A 16,174-nucleotide genomic window follows, 5' to 3' on the forward strand; every position below is an offset into this window, starting at 1 on the left:
TAACTTTTCTGGTAGAAAAGTTACATAGTGTGTCTTTAATATGCATATAGTCTTCTTTTCAGACTGGCAAAGTGGTACTCTCTTGTGTAAATATACTGGTGTGAATGTGATTGTTGCACATCTCCTCCACTGATTTGTCTCTGGGGAGTTAAAGCTTCCTGTACGTGCAAAGACACACATTCACAAGTCGCTGGATCCCCTGTATAACTAACGTACACAATGATTTAAACATGTGCGTCTTTGTCACAATGAATACAATATACATATTTCCAGACCGCATCCTTATGGTCCTAAGCATACATTATATAGAGTTTCCTCAGAGGAACATTAGATGGATCCATTGTGAAGGTCTATCAAGGAGAACTTGTGATTTCAAAAAATAAAACTATTAAAATTATTATAAAGAATAAAGCAATTTATTCTTAATTCTCTTTCACTTGCATCTGATCAATGAACCACCACACCCACTGTATCCAACTTCCTGATTTAAAAATGCAACATGATACAGAAAGTGATTGACTAAATGTATACTGTTGGTTCTAAAATGACCAATTACCCTGACATGTATAATCACAAATAAAAGTAAAAGTGATTGATAGAAATTGCTATTTGAATGGTCGTACTTAGCAACACCACAATTTGTTTATAGATTTTGAACCTAATAGTTGAAAGTAACATGATTCCTTCAACAAAACAACAAAACAACAATAACATGTCCTGTATCATTATGTATAAAATCTGCTAACCCTATACTTTAGACCTTAACTGCACATGTGATTCTTGTATTCATTTTGCACTTCATATTTCAGTCTTCTATCAAACTTAAATACTCCTGGATGTAATTCAAATGTGCATTGTGAACAGAACCACTCTATTAAACATAGTCATATTATCATATTGTTCAGCCCTACAGACATTTCCTTTCCATAAACAAGATAATAACTTATAAAGAAAAACGGATTGCTTTAACTATGCTGCAGTGTTTCATTTTAAAGTTGTGACCTTTGGTGTCCTACACAGTCCTAAAGCTCATCATGGGAATATTTTATAGTCTGTCATCGGCCACTTTCTCAAAACAGCTGCGAATGTTTACGCCACAAGACCCAAGCTCCCCTCTCCAGAGACATAGCTCGGTCTGCTTCAATAAGAATAGTACAAGGGGATATGAAAACTGAAAGATGAACCAAAATCCAATCCAACTTTATTTGTATCGCACAGTTTACAAGATGAGATCATTTTCAAAGAGCTGCACATAATCGCAATATAAAAGTGATATTTAGGTCTAAAAGTCAGCAGTTGGACAAATGGAACAAATAAAATCAATACATCAAATGAATACTACACAACTCACTTTAAAGGTCCTATATTACACAAAATGGACTCTTGTGAGGTTTAAGCCATGTTACTATGTTGTTACATCCTCAAAAACACACCCAGAGATGTGCTTCATTTCATTCACACATGTTTGAGTAATCCTTTATTATTAATCTGTCTACATCTCAAAGCTCAAAATGCTCTGTTCCACCTTGTGATGTCATGAAGTGGTAGTTGTCAAGTTAACATCTACCTTTTACCTTTTGTTCAGTAGAGATTGGCAATTCCTGGGCTAAAATGATCCACATGCTTCTATTAAAGGTGTGTGGAGTTTAAAAACACAGTGGAGCACTTCCTGTGTTACCACATGATGACATCACAAGGTGTAACAGAGTGTTTCCCATGTGAGAGAAGAACTCAGCCTAAATATGTAGGATTTGTGTGTTAAACATGTGTAAATGAAACAAAACACAACTGCAGGGATATTGCTGATGAGGAAACAACATTCTAAAATAGGGAAATATGGACTGTTTAAATGTGCACGATTAGCAAAACTTAAAGACAGAAAAATACAAATACAATATCGTCCTCTGCGTAGAACTTCAAAGATCTAGTGTCCAAACCGTTGTCATGATACTAGAATTTCCAACTATTTTCAGTACAAAGGAAAAGGCTAGGCACCGACCTATAAGGGTGCAAAATGGTTTATACTAACTCAATACTAATTTTGATACCATAATGATAATAAAATGAATGAAAATGAATATAAGTTTCAACTAGTATGTGGTTTTTTTTGGGTTTTTTGTTTTTTTTAATATAGGCCTATTTATTTTTTTGCACAACCCTTGTCTCCATGGGGTCTAATTATCTATACACGTTGCCAATATTCAACAATTCAACAATATTCTTCATTTAGAAAAATATGTATAAATGTAAATAAATATAAATATACATATATAAATCAATATATTATTTATAGCATGCAATTTATATATTTCTACAATTGATGGAAGCTCAATTTCTCGTATTAGGCCACATGTGTGAACAGTATATAGTCTGCTTTACATTGTAAGGTCTTTAATGTATAGCTTTTCCATCACTATATTCATTATTATTGCCATCTTGTGGTTACAAAGGGATGTGCACTATGGGTCAACGAGTCCAAAACAAAATCTGCTTGTGCACTGCAGTTTGATAGTTAAACTAAAACAGTATTTGTGACCTCAGGTGTATTTATGTGTAAGTGATGGTGTAGAATGACATGCCATGCTGTGTGTCACTAAAATAAATTAACAAAAAATAAATAAAATATCTACTTTAACAAAACAATTCTATACAACGAGCATTTACAAGAGATGCCCGAAATAGAATGAGCTCCATAAAAGACAACAATAGATAAGAGTGTGACTGACAGATGTTGAGTAGGAAGGAAGTGAGTGGTTGGAAGCTGGATAAGACAAACACACAAAAAAAAAAATGGCCGACAGGAGAGAGAGAAGAGAGAGAGAGGGGACGGATGAAGAGAGCGAGAGGACGGAGAGGACAGTGACGAGAGGCAGATGCTCCACTGTTTACATTACACTGTCACTGTTCAAGCAAAGGCACCGGTCTAACCTCAACCTGCTCCACAAGTTTAAAGAGGACATATTATATTAAATGGCTTGATGAGCCTTCTACCTTAGTATAACAGTGTTCTCGCATTATTAGCTTAGTTGCATTTCGATTCATTCACATAATCGAGTATTGTCCTGCATTTGTGGCATGAAAGCTCTGTTTTTACCTATCCCCTGTCTCCGCCCACTGCTCTGCACTTACTACTACTCAAAAATGTCACAGCTGTATTTAAGGGCCCCATATTGCTGTATTCTCTAATCTATGTTATAATTAGTAATATTTCCACACCAAGAGCATACCTGGAGTTATCTTTAACACACAAACCCTACAAAAGTTCTTCTCTCAAATGGAAAACACCCTGTTCCACCTTGTGATGTCATCATGTGGTAATACAGGAAGTGCTCCACTGTATTTTTAAACTCCACACACCTTCACTAGAATCATTTGGATAAATTCAGCCCTAGAACTGATAAATTCAGCCCTAGAACTGACAATCTCTACTGAAGAAAGAGCAAAACAAACTTGAAAACTACCACTTCATGACATCACAAGGTGGAACAGAGCATTTTGAGCTTTGGAAATGTAAACAGACTAATAATAAAGGGTTACTCAAACATGTGTGAATGAAACAAAGGAGGAGGTAACAACATTATAACATGGCTTAAAGCTCAAGTATAATTTTGAAGTGATTATTTAGAAGTATCCATAGATTTTTGTGTTGTTTTTTTTTTAATATAGCTTCCCTCAAAAATTACCGATTATGTATACAGTTGTGGTAACAGTGGACACAAGTATTTCTAGAAAACCATGTACCTTACTTTCCTTGAACATAGATTACACGTTCTTCGTTCACCTCAGATTACATCAGCACTTTAAATCAACAGCGATCCGAATCTGATCTTGTTTATTTTTCACCTGAAAGCGGCGTCCTGTCTGCGGAGGGGACCTTGGCCTAATCCTCGATATCAAAATGGCATTATGTAAGCGCTGCTGTGACCCAGGCAGAGCAGGCAAACAGCACTAATACTGCTCCTGTGCATGTGCCCTGCCTCAAATCCTCACACAGCTCAACAACAACCACCAGGCAAGCATCAGCAACAATCAACTCAATTTAAGGAGGGTGAAGGCATTTTAAAGAAGACATATGACACCTGTGGATCATTATGTGATCGTTTGCACAATTTAAAGCACAATATTTATTCAGCCCTTCCTATGGATACCTGCACATCACGGTTGCAAGTAGTGGATTTTTTTTTTCATTAGTACCAAAATGACTACGCGACACTGCCAAATCCTACACTAAATCGATTGAGAAAAAAAATTGAGAACAAAGAAAGTAAGTCACAGTGGGCGTATGCCAGTGGTGGTGAAAACGGGGGTTGAACAGCAATATGGCGTCTTGAAAATAAGCAATTAAAGATTTCTCAAACATGCACAAATCACTCCGAAAACAACTTCAAGAGGGTAAATGGTGAGGGGAAACAACTATAACTCAATTAAAAGAATATAATAGGTCTATACTAATATACAGGTCTAGCTTTTTTATTTATTTATTTATTTATTTTTTATGATTAATATTTCATTTTAATTACTTGAAAGCCCTACCTCAAAAAGTATGAAGCAGAGTAAAGCTGTTTACAGTTTACCAGTTGAACTTCTCAGAATTGTGTGGCAGTAAGTGTAAAATTGCTGGAAACTTGGACCTGTAAGACATTTTTACACAGTTTTGAAGTGAGTAAACTACAGTAAATACAGCTATTTTAATAAATTGGTAAAATAACAAACAAATTCCACAATACCAGCCTTGATACTTTCCAGAATGACAGCATGGACTCCACGCTGAAATTAAATATTGAGGTTTGAGATTGGAAACGAGTCATACTCTGGGATGAGTGGGCATGAAGCAAAACAAAGGGATTTTCCCCAAACAGCTTTTGTGACGTAGATTCCTGAGCTCTAGTATTGATTTAACCGTCAGTTTTAGTCATTTAATAATCACTATGACTCAACTTGGACTTTATGAATCAGCTGCTGCCTCTCTGCGTCACTTCAATTTACAGAATCCAATTAAAACTCTTGTACAACTCTGACGTTTGGAAAAATACTTGTTACTTTTTACAGTTCATGAGAAATACGGTTTTGGATTTGTATTAGTATTAAAAGTAAGATGCTAATCGATACTAAAACTACAATCAAAACTAGATGCTTATTTGAGCAGGTATTATTATTAAAAAGTCCCATTGACAGGACAGAAATGAACATTTCCTGAATATCTTTAGAATGATCTTGAGCTGTATCAAAACAAGTATAAGACACATAGACTAGTACACACCCATGGACCACTATGAACCTACTGAGGGATTACACACATATAAGACACATGGGAATACAAAATAAAGTACTATTAATAGATGTTGAAAATAACATTCTACTGTCTAATTTTTATTATTATTATTATTTTTTATTATTATTATTATCATCATGGTATCGGAATCAGTATTGAGTATCAAATCTATTCATTAGTAACACTAATTTGTACACCAGATTACAGGTCAGATCTGTGGAGAGGTGCCCCCACTCACAGTCAGAATGAGTGTTCTTCAAGGAAATAAACATTTGTAAATAAATTAATCCTGAAGGTTGTGTTTAAAGCCATGATGCAGAAAGTTCCCACCACTACCACTAAAAAAGTTAAATAGTTTTAGCACTTTTAACAACACTGACTGACCAGGAGGAAATAAATCCGAAATAAAATCATTTGTCTCTAATGTTTGTTGTTTTTTCACCCACAGATCAAATATAGGTCACATTTAGAGAGCGTTTTGAAGCACATGTACATTGCTGTGTGCTGTTAGGGCTGAACGATTTGGGAAAAATATTGAATTGCAACTTTCCTGACAAGCATTGCAATTAGATTTGTGATTTATGTTTTAATAATCAGCTTCTGTTCAAAGTTTACAATTTAAACATGTCCATAAGAATTGACTTCTGAACATGTTTGTACAAATCTAAACTACAGTTAGCAGTTATTTTGCAGAATAATACATGATATGGTTTGTGGAGGAAATGAGAGTACTGTGCTAATTGCATCCATTCAAATTACGATTTTGATTGGATTGCGATTAATCTTGCAGCCCTGTGTGCCATAGTCCACGCCTGCCCTGATCCCACGCTCCCTCCAGCCACTAAAATCAGACAAGATTCTCCCCAATGACACTGCAACCAAATGAAAGGAGAAAGGAACTAAATAAACAGACAATGCAACCAAGGATCATATTACAACATTACGAACACACCCAACACTCAACAAACACACACATCCACATCAAATATAACCACTTCCTCCTTGACCTCTCCCTGACCCTTCAAAACAAACCCACAAACCACTGTGAGCACAAACAACACCCCATTAACGGGGCTAAAACTACAATAGTGCTTTTTACCCCTGTGATACCTGATTAACTGTACTGATAATTAATAAAATACATTGGATTTGAGTTCCACTGGCCCAGTTTTAAAGAGGTGAAATAAACCAATGGGTGTATGTTGCCAAAAGGTGGTTGGCTGTCTCCGTCAGTACAGTACAACAGTATTGACTCACACACTGGCCACACATTACCACATTATGTCATTAAAGTGATCTATCTCCATGGAGACAACTAAGCAGGTAACATCACCAAGCCATGTTACAGGTCTATGGAGAGGCAAGACTGCGCTCTGGATCAATATCCGTAAACATCTGTGATTGAATAAATACAAACAGATAAGATTAATGCTATACTGTGGGTTATTCTAGACAACTCTACCTTTAAATACTGAAAAATTGGTTGTTGGTGGTGAGAACTTTGAACACACAGTAAGGCCCTAAGATCAGACTTTTTCATTTAAGTGTCTTTGATGCTATTTTATTCTTTTATGTAACACAGTATTCGATCTCTGTTGACAGCAGCATTCACTTAGCAACTCTCACCCACATTCCACATCCTTCCTCTACCTCAGCCCCGGGACCAGCACACCTCCTTCGTCCCTCCGCTCTACCCAGGATCAGAGCCTCACTCCTGGGTCAGTGTGCCAAGAAGGACTGTGTTAGCTCTGGAGCTCCATTCAACATTGCATTACTTTTACAAACTCTAAGCACGACTTCTTCAAATCTAGTCTCTCCAGTGACTGAACAAGCAGACAATTTATAATGCCGTGAAGCTACATTTTCAACATTTATTTGAACGCTTCATATCTGCGGTTCACGTTGGAGTAAAAATAGCAGATACTTACTGCTGAAATGCTAAAAAAGAAAAGAAAAACTCAATCTAGGTGAAGTGTCTTGCCTAAGGACACAAGAAAAATATGTGGTTGGGTGAGATTTGAACGGGTGTCAATGTCATTATGACTATGCAGTGTTTAGAAATGGCAAAATGTGAACACAACGTCCAAACTTTTGCTCATACTGGTAAAGCTATGATTACATTTGGTGTGGTTACGTTACAGCTTTCAAACTAACCTGTGGATGTGCATTGTTTTCACTCACAGACATATACAAATCAACTTATGTAACAGCCTGCTCAGGTTTCGGAAGTAAATTTTCCATAAATTCTTCCCATAGACATAAATTCTAATATTAAGAGTTTAAAGGCTCATAATATTGCATTGTTTTAAGTCCAAAAAGGTTGTTTAAAATTCAAGATTCTGCAAAATATTTCAATAACTTTGCGGTTTACAAAGTTACAGAAACAAATTTTAAATAAAGTTATAAGTCTTGTGATCATTTGTTACCACTTGATTACCCCGAGCAAGCTTTCAAACGTTTATTTTTATTTATTTTTTTTTGGAAAGTCTATAGGAAAAATGAATGGGGGTGGGTGGTCACTGTTGAGCTCCATAAAGTTTCTGTTTTGAGTGCAGTTTAGTCCTGATCTAATCCTGGTTTAGTCCCAGTTATATGTGAAGTCAAAAACCGTTTCTTCTCTAAATTTTTACACACTAACATTTGACACTAAACAAGCTGTAGTTTTTTATTGGTCCCTCATGCCAAGATATATTTCAGGTCACAGTGACACGCCTAATCGCATGTGTCTCCTCTCCATTTCCGTGCTGTTTGCTCTAGTTAGCGTTAGTGTTGATCTGGTTAGCAGTAGCCGTTCTCTCGTTGCTGGCTCTCTGTCCTGTATTCTTTGTGGGAGATTGTGTATATTTGCAGTGGAGGGCATCTAGCCGTTTGTGTACTCAGCCCTGGGTCGCCCCACACGCAGCTCCAGTGGTCTTATCTGAATAGAGCAGGAGCACACCCACCTACCTCTCCACCCCAACCCCCATGATAGTCTCTCTCTCTCTCTTTCCCTCCTCTCTTTTTCACCCTCTCTTTCTTTCTCTCCCAACCACCCTCAGTTCTCACTTTACTTCTACTCTTTTTCACTCTGTCCTTCCTCCCTTGTGCTCTCTCTCTACCCAAACTTCTCTTTCTTTCCCATTTTTCTTACCCGAACTCTTTCCTTCCTTTTTCTCTTTTTCTCCAAACTAACCTCAACCTCAATTCTCTCTCTCGCTTTCCCCCCATTGCACCTAACTACCTCTTTCCTACACTCTCCTTTCTCTCTCTCACTCCTTTCTTTCCTCCTTCCAACCACCCCCTCTCTCTCTCTCTTCCCCCTCTTTCTTTCTCCTCTGTGTTTCTCTTTAACTTTGTCTTTCCTCTTCTCCAACCACCATCAATTCTATTGCTCTTTCCTCCTCTCAGTTTTCCCCTCTATCTCCCTCGCACCATCCATTCCCGTTCCCTCTTTCTTTTCTTTTCCTCTTTCTTCACAGCTCTTCTCTTTCTCTTACTCTGCCCTCTGCTCCCCTGCTGTTTTCTCTCTCGCCCTCTCCTAACACCTTTGATTCTCTCGTTTTCCCCCTTTAACGCTGTCAGCATTGTCCAACTCTTTCTTTCCCTTTCTCTTTCCCTCTTTTCCTCCCCTGAACCCCTCAATGCTCTCTCTCTTTCTCGCTAGTATAGTAGTAGTAGTAGTAGTAGTAGTAGTAGTAGTAGTAGTAGTAGTAGTAGTAGTAGTATAATGAGGCTTTTTGACAACTCTAGATTATAACAGTAAGTAAAATTGAAAAAATAAATAATCTATTCTTAAGCAAACAACGCTCCAACTGTTTTCCCTTTTAACTTAACTAATGTGCCAAAGCTGCCCTGAATCCACATGCATTTCCAGCTAGACGACTACTGAGTCCTCACTATGGGTGGAACTAACCCTGTTTAAATCCTCAGTCGGGATGCATTGAATATGGTCTGATCCACGCTGGGGGTCCTAACACTGAAAACTACACCAAACACGTCGCTGTTGGCAACCGCGAGGTGTGACTTCTGCAGAGCCTGTGTGAAAATGAAAATGTTCCACCGACAGCCCTATTCGGCAAAAGTGGTTTATATGAAGACCTGTGAGAGATCAGAAGGAATAAGATGACATTATAATAATATACGTAGGCCTGTCACAATAACAAATTTTGAACTGCGATATATATATATTGCTGAAGTAAATATAGACGATAAATGATAATATTGAAACAACAACCCAAGAGCAGATTTATACCGCAAAAACTTGAGCTGCATTAAATAAACAGCAGAATGAAACGCTTCTGTGCTTAGTTTGCATCTGTAATGAGTCAAAGTAGTTATCAATCAACCTTTTACAGCTTAAATCTTATCATATAGCCAAAATAACCCATAATTTCCCAGTAGTGACGAAAATGTACACACATTAAATACCCACAAAAAGTATTGTTCAAGCTTTCATACAATAAACGTTGTTGTGTCCTTGGGCAAGACACATCCCAACCTCACCCCCAGTGTCTGCGTAAACTGGTGTATGAATGTGTGTGTGAGTGGGTGAGTGGATGCTTGATGTAAAGCGTTTTGAGTGACTTGAAGGTGGAAAAGCACTCTATAAAAAAACGTGACCATTACCATATCGCATAGTATCATGACAGGCCTAAATATATGACCAGTTATTTTACATTTTATATCATCATATTATTTTTACATCCCTGTCACTATAATGTAATGTGGGACTAAATGTGTCCAAGTAATTAGCAGTGTAGATCAATATAGTCTGTCTAAGATAATTTAAGATGTTTAAAAATGTAAACATACAATTTTGGTGCGAAAAAAACATGGCATTTACATTATATATTTGTCATAAAGATTACTTGATATACATATATGTGAAGAGAAAGACTAAAGGAAGGCTGACAAAACCCATTACTGTCTATGTCACATGTGTCAAACCTAAGGCCCATGAGCCAAATCTGGCCCGCCATGTCATTTCATGTAGCCCACAAGAGAGATTGCAAGTTATACAGCCATATTTTTACATCTATGGAAATACATATGCAATATTTGTAAATTGAATAAGTAATAAACATAGAAAGTTTATGAACAAGTTAAAAAGTAGTTACATTTATTTTATATTACATCTGGCCATTTGAGAGCGACCATTTTCCTGATGTGGCCCTCGGTGAAAATGTGTTTGACAGCCCTAGTCTATGTGAACACAGTGATTAAAGCAAACTTTCTTATTTCAATAAATAAATAAGATAAGAACAGTACTCATATAAGATGCAATAATATGACTGGAAACCTTTTGGTCAAAAAGTTGGAAAAAGGATAGGGATATTATATAAAAATTGAACCATTATAATGAAAAAACTTCCAAAATTATTTAAAGCAGAGCAAATAAAAGAGATTGTTTACATAAAATAAGAATAAATGTCATCATAAAACTGCAAAAAAGTGGCATTTGGGTAAACTTTGAAGGGAAGAGAGGTAGAGGGGAGGGAGAGAGACAGAGAAGGAAAAAGATGGAGACAGAGAGAGGGGGAGAGAGGCAGGGAGAAAGAGCGGGGTGGGGGAAAGAGGGAGGGAGAGTGAGGGGGAAGACAGAGGGCTAGAGGAGAGAGAAATAAATGGAGAGAGAGGCTGAACTAGGTCTGGCTGTTTTGAGTCGTAGTTGTTTCCATGGTAACCACTGCTGGACCTAGCGAGCATGAGCGCTGAGGGAGACACTTAGCCATGCTGTTTATTCGCCTCATCTTTTCTTTCTCAGAAGTGATGCTAAACCCCGCATCCCCCTCTGCTGCGCTCTGATTGGTCCAAACTACACCAAAGACGGATTATACAGAGCAATTTAGGAAAATTATCTGATTGCAGATTTCTGATAGGCCTACAAAGAGCTTTGGATCAACTGTCAAAAACTTAACGTTATAGTGGCAGATGTGTCAAACATTAGAAGAAGCATTAGCAAAAACAATATGAAAAGGTCAAACTAAACGATATGTGGAACAACAGGATAAGCTGCTAACTCACTACACTTGAAATAATGCTAAGTTTAGTATTTAGCATTTAAATCTCCATGGGTTTAACATTAGGCTCACTGAAAACCTGCATTTATATAATATCAAGTAGTTGTCTATGAAAATTATTTTAAAAGGCTGCAAAAACAGCTGAATAAAAAACAAACAAACTTGCAATATAACTGATAGAGAGATTGTATTTCTGTGCTGTTATCTTGGCCAACGTCATCAAAGGTATAATACTCCCTACGACGGAAGCACAGCCACACTGTACTGTACTAGACTGAAATGGACAACACTAAGGGTTCATGTCTCTGGTGAAGGTAAATAAACTTCCCCTGAGTTAGATCTCCAGCATTGTGTCTCTTCTTCAGTCTACTTCAGTAATTTTCCAAACATACTTGCTCGACAAAGACCAAACTTGTCTGATCTCAGAAGCGAGGCAGGGTGGGGTCTGGTTAGTACTTGAAGACCAATGGGGATACCAGGGGCCACAGAGGGGAAGCAGTGACTCTAGTGGAAATTGCAGTTCTGTTCTTGAGCAAGACACTTCACCCATATTGCCTAATGTGAAAGTGGTGTGCGTGTGTGAGTCACAGGTGTTGGTGCGGATTGGTAGCCTCATTTCCACCAGTCTAGCTCACATAATAAAATATACATCGATTTACCATCACGCAAACACGTAAATACCATTAGTTGAGCTGTCAGGACAACGTTTTGATCTCCATAGTGACAGGTATGTGCTTGTTAAAATGCTGCAGCGGCGTTAAACACACAAATTATTTATGGAGAGAGCTGTGGACTATGAGCCACAGAATATGTGGACAGAATATCCCACACTGTTTTTCCTTTTCCGTTCTTCACTCACGGTGTCTTATTCCTCACACTTTAGCAGTATCTGTCTCACTGAACTATAACCAGAGGTGGAGCGACACTGGATACTTTTAAACATGCCACTGACTTACACTGAGACTTAAGTATGTGTAGCTAACAAACAGGTAGCCTTTTGAAACTTCCCCTGTAGCGTTTTAGCGTCGATGTTAAAGGTGCATTGTGGAAGTTTTCTGGGGCTGCTGGTCTCCATGGAGATGATACAGCTTTGTCTGGACTATTATACATGCAATACAGTATTAAACGTACCAGACAAAGCAATAAAATCAAAAGATACACAGTGCACCTTTATATTTTATTATGGTTATATTATATTGGATGTGTATATATTCCAAATAAAAGGGGGCAAATGATAATACTACTGTTACTACGAGTATTAGTAGTGAGTAAATATACCCTCTAGTCTCCAAAATATTCCTACGTTTAATTACCTACTTTTTTGTTTAACTGAACAATCCAGTTACTCAACAATCTAACATACATATCCTCTCATAAACGAGCAATCTTTCGCAGGATAAGCGTACTTTACTTAAATACAGGATTAAACTTGTACTGCTTGTTGTTCGGACACATTAGGTAACTATATCTGTGTTGTCTCGCCATAACAGGAGACTGTATTTAAACTCTATGAGCGCCGGAGCATGCTCACCTCCTTATCTTATCTAATGAACGACAAACACTGAGGCTGGACACGGGACAGGGCAAAACACTGTCCCAATGTGGCCTTTTCTCAGAAGTGCAAATCAGCAGAATGAGTCTACTCGAAAATATTATTCAAGTTAATTGAATTTTGATTTTAGAAACTGCTAATTGTAATGATACATACATCTCAAAATGACAAAATCACATTGTATCTGTAGTTTAGACCTCCACAAACATGTTCTGAAATTATTCTATTCATTTATTAGTTCATATTTCAGTGTTTTCCCAAATGTTAATGCTCCTGGAGTTGTTTACAGTGTGAACTCCGAACAGAATCCTCCTTTTTTTAAACATACGTTGCAAATCTAATAGCAAGACTTTTTTTGACAAAACATGTCAGTCCTACAGTTTTAACTTCACACATCATGGTCTATGTAGATTATGATGCAGCAAGTTAACCGTAGATATAAGAAAAAAATCCATGTCATATCATTATAAGTGGTATGGAAGAAGTACTCAATTGCAAAATATGAAAAAGTCTACTCAGTATTAAAGTACCTGTTTAAAAATGTACTTAAAGAGTAAAAAGTAAAAGTATTTTGTGCACAGTCTGAGGTCTTATAAGGCTTCAAATTGATTGATTTTGATGAAGATGTGGCATGAATTAGATCGATTGTTTTTTTTTTCCTATCTGTTTTTATTTGTATATTTTTGTTTTCTCAGATTATGAAACAAAAAATAAACCCTCAGCTTTTTCACCAGGTCTCAGACGATATAAACAAATACTTTTACTTTTCAGTCCTGTTCAAAATATTGTGGAGTAGAAAGTACAGACATCTACTCTCAAATGTAGTTAAGTAAAAGTAATCTCACTCTCACTACTTTTACTTTCTGTTCCACCACTCACTATAAGACATTTCGTTTCTCTTTCTCATTTTTTAAGGTACTAATCCATTTTGCAAGACTTGATATTGCGCTTGCCAAATATTGTCACTACTGTTACATGTACTAGTCTAGTGAGTCTTCTGAATGTGTGCGTTTGTGTGTTTTAGATACTGCAAGCATGTGCAGTTGAGGGGGGTTATCCTGTTGTACTGACGCAGACTGAGATAAGGCTGTGATGCAATACAACGAGTGTGACCTCAACGCCACTGAGAGAAACACAACAAAGATGTGACCAAACAGTTTATTTGTGTTTGAATCAAAACATGTACTGTCCTGAAATCATGTGTGCATGGATATACAGCTGTAAAATATTGTATTTAGGGTTGTCAAAAGCATCAAAAAATAAAATACTAATCAATACTAAAACAAAACCAGATACTCATTGGAGCAGGTATCTGTACAAAAAAAAATGTCACATTTACAGGACAGGAATGAACCTTTCCTGAATATCTTTAGAATGATCCTGATCAGTATCTTTCACATGTAAAAGACACACAGACTAGTATACACCCATGGACTACTATGAACCTACTGGACAATGAGGGATTACACAGATATTGTCTAATGAATCCATTCCTTAGTATCAAAATCTAATTGTATTGCAGGATTAAAGAAGACGTTATTGGTTTATTTTACTTTATCTGAATGTCAGTAATTGTGAATCATCACATTTTTTCTCCACGTATTTGAGCTAAATTAGTTTTTCCCTAGCACACACATATTGGAAAAGCAGCTCTTGCAGCCAAAATGAGACTGCTGTGTGGTGTATGCATTGCAATTTATTGTTGGAGAATCAGAAAGTGTATTGTTAGCATGCTAATGTTTGTTAGCATTACCGTGACACATGAGGAAAGTGAAGAGTAACTCAGGACCTAAAATATTTGGCACTGCAACATTGAAATTTCCCCACAGTGGGATGCATAAAGGTTCTCCTAACATTATCCAGCCCCTTCTACTTTCCTGAGTCGAAATGAATCGCTTGATTACCCTTCACTTCAACAACAAATGTGAAAATAATAAACAATCAGTTCTAATGATTTATTCAGCTACTTCCAGGAAACCCCGGAGAAGTTAATAAGTTATTGGTGAAAGAGGAAATACCCGTTTACAGACCGTGGCGAGGAGTGATTGATTAGACTGTACTACGTGTCTCTCAGTACACAAATGACCTCAGGACTCAGCAGCTCGGCCGGACGGAGCTATCTCATGACATTCATTCATGTAACGCTGCCAAACAAAGTGAGGATCTGTGATGGATAGCACTATGTAACATCAAACATGTCCAAGAGGAGGATAATGGTGGCTCTGTGCCTCGGTGAACTGGCTTTGACTAAATGACATCATCAGAAAGAGACGGGTGTGGTGGAAATGTGAAAATCACATTTCATGATCACCCTGAAAGTAATGTTCAGGCCAAGTTAAAGGTGCACTATGTAACTTTTCTGGTGGAGAGTCTGCCACCAGCTTGTCCTCAGATGGAGATATGCCAAGAGGAGGATAACGATGTCTCTGTGCCTTGTGTACTAACTTTGGCTGAATGACATCATCAGAAAGAGATGGGTGGGGTGGTAATGTGAAAAAGGTTAAGGTCAGGTTAAAGGTGCACTATGTAACTTTTCTTGTATTCTTGCAGATATTATTGCTTTGTCTGGAATGTTCAACACTATTAAACACATTAAATGATAATGAAATGCAAAAACCTATAATTATTCCATTATAGGTTTTTGCATTGCTCAAAGAGGCTCGTCTCTCCACAGATCTGACCTGTGACTTGAACTTGTGGCGCACCTGTTTGCCTCCATGGAAATTGACAGGTTTAATGCAAATATTGTGGAACATTCCAGGAAAAGCAACAACATGAAAAAGTGCACCTTTAAACTGTTTATGTGGTGGTGCAATGCAATTAATCAAATGTATATCCATGGTTTTAAGTATTGCTCTATAGTCAATTACAAAAGTGTTGTAATTGAAAATACAATTAAATAACTTCTATATGGAGTTATGGATGTCCTCATTATATTATGCAAAACCTGGACTAAAGCCACTTATCTAATCTACACTGGCTTTGACAACAATTAGGCTCTGTCACAAACATTAATAATAAAATATATTAGGTCTATACCAGTGTTTCTCAAACTTCTCAAAGTTTTGGCCTATGTAAATATTGTTGCTAGGAAACAGTTATGGACTTACCTCTACTTATCGTACTTATTACATCTGCTGCCTGTGCAATCAGGAATCAGGAAGTAAAATAATAAACTTCAGCTATATTGCCAAACTATGGAAAAAGTAAGGGTGCGCTTTAGCAAAATGTTAAATATAATTGATCAGTGAAGTGTGTAGTTTAAGCTGTCATATGCACTTTAAGACCCTGAAATAAATATTACTCAATGCAAAAAGCCTCAGGAGTGCAGCTGCACCCACAGAACATTAA

General features: G+C 37.2%; 1 protein-coding gene across 1 annotated transcript in view; it reads right to left on the minus strand.

Annotated features, from left to right (window-relative positions):
- The window catches only part of LOC117374053 (adenylate cyclase type 6-like), a 41,363-nt gene that overhangs the window by 15,740 nt on the left and 9,449 nt on the right, over nt 1-16,174 (minus strand). The window lies entirely within an intron of this gene.

The sequence above is a fragment of the Periophthalmus magnuspinnatus genome, chromosome 7, assembly GCF_009829125.3.
Source record: "Periophthalmus magnuspinnatus isolate fPerMag1 chromosome 7, fPerMag1.2.pri, whole genome shotgun sequence".
Lineage (NCBI taxonomy): Eukaryota > Metazoa > Chordata > Actinopteri > Gobiiformes > Gobiidae > Periophthalmus > Periophthalmus magnuspinnatus.